Source organism: Girardinichthys multiradiatus, chromosome 20, assembly GCF_021462225.1.
Source record: "Girardinichthys multiradiatus isolate DD_20200921_A chromosome 20, DD_fGirMul_XY1, whole genome shotgun sequence".
NCBI classification, from domain to species: Eukaryota; Metazoa; Chordata; class Actinopteri; order Cyprinodontiformes; family Goodeidae; genus Girardinichthys; species Girardinichthys multiradiatus.
The window spans coordinates 39,073,491-39,079,073 of NC_061812.1; the positions used below are offsets into that span (position 1 = coordinate 39,073,491).

The 5,583-nt window shown below is 37.0% G+C and overlaps 1 long non-coding RNA gene across 1 annotated transcript; it reads left to right on the forward strand.

Moving 5' to 3' along the window:
- Positions 1 to 1,749: 1,749 nt before the first annotated feature.
- On the forward strand, positions 1,750 to 2,375 carry LOC124856463. The gene is made up of 3 exons (XR_007035338.1): positions 1,750 to 1,857; positions 1,985 to 2,158; positions 2,241 to 2,375. It is a non-coding gene; the product is annotated as an uncharacterized LOC124856463 (long non-coding RNA).
- Positions 2,376 to 5,583: the final 3,208 nt, after the last annotated feature.

Genomic DNA, 5,583 nt, shown 5'->3' on the forward strand with positions numbered 1-5,583 from the left:
TTACTGAGGAGTGAAGCTTGATGCTTAAATAGCCAACCATAGGTGTGCAGATTAAAACTATCACTTTACAGACTAATAAATAATACTAATAAAGTTTGAGAAAGTTTCAGTGACTGCAATTAGTCTTTGTTTGTTTTTGTTTGTTTTCTGTGGAATCTGATACTTTGCTTTTTATTTAGTATGTGTCATTAATCATCAAATCTTTGATTACTTGATTTTGCAAAAAACCAAGTGATCAAAAAAAAGAAACAAATTGATTTCAAGAATTGCATGGAAGACAAAAAGCTTTTAATTAAACAAAATTTGTAATTTCAGAATTTGCTTGAACCTTTACAGAACAGAGACACAAATGAGAAGTTACTGCCTAGCTTCAATAGTATTAACACATTTATTAATGGTTTAAATTCTTAAGGCAAAAAAAGAGAGCTATGGTTATAATGTTTTCCATCCTGTTTGCAAATAAAAATCAGATTACGTGGCATGCATTGTATCCCGCTCTTTTTTTTCTGATACCCTTAAATGAAATCCAGTGCAACAACTTGCCTTCAGGCATTAAATGTTTGGTAAACAGAGGCCACCTGTGTGAAAGTCAATATCTCAGTATAAATGCTGTTCTGTAAAGGCCTCAGAAGTTTGTAAAAGAACATTAAAGTAGAAAGAAAATTGTGAAGATCAAGGAACACAGAAGACAGATCAGGGATAAGCTTGTGAAGAGGATTAATGCAGGGTTATGTTATAGAAGAATATTGCAAACTTTTAAATATCTAATGGAAGAATGTAAGTCTACCAAACAATGCATGACTGCCTAAACTAACAGGAAAAGCATTAATCATAGATGTAATCAGAGGTCTGGGCTAAACCTCTGGAGGAGCTGCACAGATTCACAGTACAGGTGGGGAAATTCTGTCCTAGAAGGGCTGTTGGTCTGCCACAAACTATTTGCCTTACAAACAAAATGCTATTTGTGGAGTAAAACTCATGCTACCTACTATATCACCATGAATGCACCATCCCCACTCTAATCCATATTGATGGAGATGCTGTTTCACAGCTGACACAAGGTAGCTGGTCAGAAGATGTGGTCAAGATGGATGGAGCTCCCTATTGTACTTGAGCAAAGCTGGTAGAGATATAACCCAAAATTTGCACCTGTAACTGCAGCGAAAGGTAGTTCTACTCAGAGGGGCTGAAAACAAATGTATGGCACAGTTTTCAGATTTGTAGATGTAAAAAAAATTTTTTATTGGAAATTATCCTTTTACTTCACAGTTCTGAAAAACATTGGTCGGTCACGTAAATCCCCCAAAACACGTGGAAGCTTGTGGTTGTAATGTGACAAAATGGAAAAAAGTTCAAAGGTTATAAATACTTTTGCAAAGCTCTGCATCCCAGAGTTAAGATCATAGAAGAAAACAGAGCAATGACCCTTTCCTCTAGCCTTCAAAGCAGTGTCTTCATGTGCTGGTTTGGAGATAAGTTACAAAGTGTTTTATTTCCTTTGACAGAACTTAGGTTTTTAAATTATTTTAAATTCAAATGTATTTTTTTATGTTTATAATATGCTACAGGATTTACTGTTATACGATTCTGTCATTAAAACATTAGGAACACATCAGCCATCCTGATGCATAAAATCCATCTTAAAGAGTATTAATATTTTATTTTTTTCGTATGTTTTTATCAGATAACTGTCACAATCCTGATGTGTGCTTGTGGTTGTGAGTTTGAGTAGTGTGACGTCTTTCCTGCATAGAGGATCTTCGCTGGAGGGTGTGGCAGCTGGCTGCAGTTCTCACAGCTGGGTGCAAATTCCAGAGCCAGGGTTCGCCTGATGGTCAGCCTTACCGGTAGAGTCAAGTTAAGTCAAATCAAATCGTATTGTATTGCAGTGCATCATATCATATCTCACCATATCGTACTGTAGTGCACAACATTGTATCGTATCATATCGTGTCGTGTCTCATTTGGTGTTTTACCTCTGCAGCTCTTACGTACTCAGCCCCCACCTGCATGCCTGCTCTCCAACCCTTCTATCTAAATATCACCGCTCAACCAGCTCCCTTCACACTTGAACTCATCTTTATAGAAAAACAATTTGCCTTTCTGGTCATTACCAGGATCACAAGCTCTCCTCAGAATAATCCTTCGACAACAAACAGTAAGCCATTTTCCTTTGATGCAGAGAATTTAATTTTGTCACATTTTATCTGCCTCATCTAATTACTTTTCTGTTTTGCCAGATGCTGCAGAAGCCGTTAGTGAAGTCTTCCTAGTGCACCTTTTTTCATTGCTGCTGCTTGTAAATAAACCATATTTTAAGTTTAATTTGGTCTTAGTTTGATTTTGCATGTGATTTAGGAAGTGTCCTAGAAACATGACAACATACCCTGCCTATTACAAAATATTACCATGACAACAGGAAAACTGCATACAGTTGCTCTGTGGACCTGTCCAGAGTGTGCCTCTCGCCCAGTCACCCCTGGAGATGGGTACCAGCAACCCTGCAAGGATAAGCATGTATAGAAAATGAAAGGATTGTGGTAGGCTATGTCTTTTATGGTTATTGCATTGCAACACAGTATTTATACTATATATAAATGTTTAGGCAGATGCATGGAATAGGTTCACAGCTGCTGTTGAGCTGAATGTTTTCCACAGCTGCTGTTGAGCTGAATGTTTTCCCCAGCTCATGTAACACATAGCAGCACAACTAAAATAAAATTGTAATCAAAATTTCTATGCATTCTAACTTGTTTATTAGTGTAGTGTTTCATGCTGATCAGTTATTGTAGTCTACTCATTAAAATTATAGCTATAATTTTTGGCAGACTTGAGTACAGTATAATGCAGCTCAAAGACACATGCTGGCGATGCTTGAATGCTGCATTATATTTCTACACTTCAGGCTAGCTGGGGCTTTAGGATACCAAGAACAGGATTATAACTATAGTCTCTAGTGTCTGCCAGAATCACTGGGAATAGCTTCTGCTTGAACCACTAACCCACACAAAAGCCCAGGAAATTAAATACTCTGTCAGTAAAATAAAGAGAGCAATTTTGGGTGTGTTCTCTGATGATGGTGTTGCAGGAGTAAGCATTGTGATGTTAAGCTTCAGCAGATGAGATGGCGCCCAAACTCTCTCTCATTACACCTCCTCCAATGAGGATTTACCGTTGTATTTTTTAAAGCAGCTTTCTGTGTCTTTGTGGGACTGTGAGATGCATAAAACATGTATCTTATATTAAAGCTCAAATGTGTCCATGTCTCATTCTTTAAGAATTTCTTTGATCATCTGCAGGCACTATAGAAAATACTACTTTAAATCTTAACAGGAGTGTTTCTGTTTGTTGTGTTCTTCCTAAGCCTGTGTTTGTTTTATCTAAACAGTGCCTTGCAAAAGTATTCACACGCCTTGGACCTTTCTACATTTGTCCTGTTACAGCCTCAGACTTCAATGTATTTCGCTGGAAATTTACTTAAGCCATATTGTGAAGTAGAAAGAAAATAATACCTGCATTTCAACATAAAAAAAAAATTTAAAATCTGGACAGTGTTACATGGATTTGTATTCAGCCGCCTTTGTTCTGATGCCATAAATAAAAAGGAGAGCTGCAAATGACATTGAGAATTACACATACTGGTGGCAGCATAATGCCGTGGTGATGCTTTTCTTCTGCAGAGACAGGGAAGCTGGTGAGGGGAAGATAGATGAAGCTAAATTCAGGGAAAACCTGACTTGAGACTGGGGCAGAGTTTCAACTTCCAGCATTACAATGACCCTGAAAATACAACCAGAGCTACAATGGAATGAATTAAACAGAAACACATCCATGTCTTAGAATGGTCCAGTCAAGGTTGAGACCTAACTCTAATTAAGAATTTGAGGCAAAACATAAAAATTTCCTTTCATAGACCTTCTCTATCCAATCTCACTATAAATTGTTTTGCAAACTAAAATTGAAAAACAAATTATATGCAGAGTTGTACCTCGAAAGACTCACTAGTGTGGTTACAGCAAAAGGTGGTCTTACATAATATATTCAGGATTAAATACAAATGCCACACTTTTATTTAGTCAATCATTTTCTACTGCTTATTCCATAATGGGTTGCAGGGGAGCTGGTGCCTATCTCCAGCAGTCTATGAGCAAGAGGCAGGATACACCCTGGACAGGTCACCACTCCATCACAGGGCAACACAGAGACACACAGGACAAACAACCATGCACACACCTTAGGGCAATTTAGAGTGACCAATTCACCTAACAGGCATGTCTTTGGACTGTGGGAGGAAGCTGGAGTACCCAGTGAGAACCCACACATGCATGGGGAGAACATGCAAACTCCATGTAGAAAGACCCCTGCCAGGAATTGAACCCAGGACCTTCTTGCTGCAAGGCAACAGTGGTACCAACTGCACCACTGTGCAGCCCACCTTTATGTAGTAAAATGTTTCTTTTTTTCCTTCCTCTTCAGAATTATGCACTACTTTGCGTAGCTTAATCCCATATAATTCTAATAAAAAACATACAAATTTGTGATTGCAGCATGAAAAATATATAGTAAAGTTAAAGGAAAATACATACTTTTATAAGGTAATGTATGTACTCCAGCTGTCTCATACAGTCCAGAAATGTGTGATTCTAAAAGGGATAGTATTGCATTCGGTGGTTAAATGTGCCTGGTAATTTGTCTCGTTTGCACTGATTCCATTAAATCCAGCCCAGCTGAATTCCCCCTGTAACCCTATGCACCTGAAGGAGACTTTATCAGCATTTTTCAGTATTTAAGCAAATTTAAGTTTATTTAAAACAAGATTTACTGCAAACTTTCTTGACCAAAGCTATCACACGTCAAATGTGACAACACACTTATTTGAAAACAAAACGCTTAATAGAAGGCGGACAATTCAATCACAATACAATCACTTAATTGTAACTTCTTTAGAGAAAAAAAAATTCATGCTGCAAGCACGGACGCAGAAGTCTCTCTGTTCACATCTTTACGTGATATATCCCGTTGACAGGTCCATTTTTTTAAAAAGATAAGTAGGCTATTTCCTTTTTCATCTGTCAGTATTTTATTGTTCCTGCTTAGCAGATATTTAAATTTCATAAATATTTAATTTGTTCAGTATTTGTGAGAGAGCATGAATATAGGCACAGGGAATGCAACAAACAGAACAATGCTGTTCATTTTGAAACTATTTCCCCTCCTGATAACAGCTGCCAAGGAACACATTATTAAAGAAGTTGAAAATTAGATTATACTAAGCCATAAAGTTCATATCTCTCTGTAGAAGGAGATAATTGTTCTACTAGTGATCATAAATGTTGGCACAAAATCACCATTATGTTTGATTTAAAATTAAGTTTCAGAACCATTTCTGCAGTGGGGACAGTTTTTGTCTTGTTTGTCACTTATAGAAAAAGGATTAAACATCACAAATAAACAAGATCAGAATATAAATAAGTACTATTCTAAAGACATATCCAAAACTCACATAGTAAATGTGTATTTTTTTGTGACTTGTTTTTGCAAAACCAGTTTTAACAAAATACATCCCTAAGCTCATTGAAACAA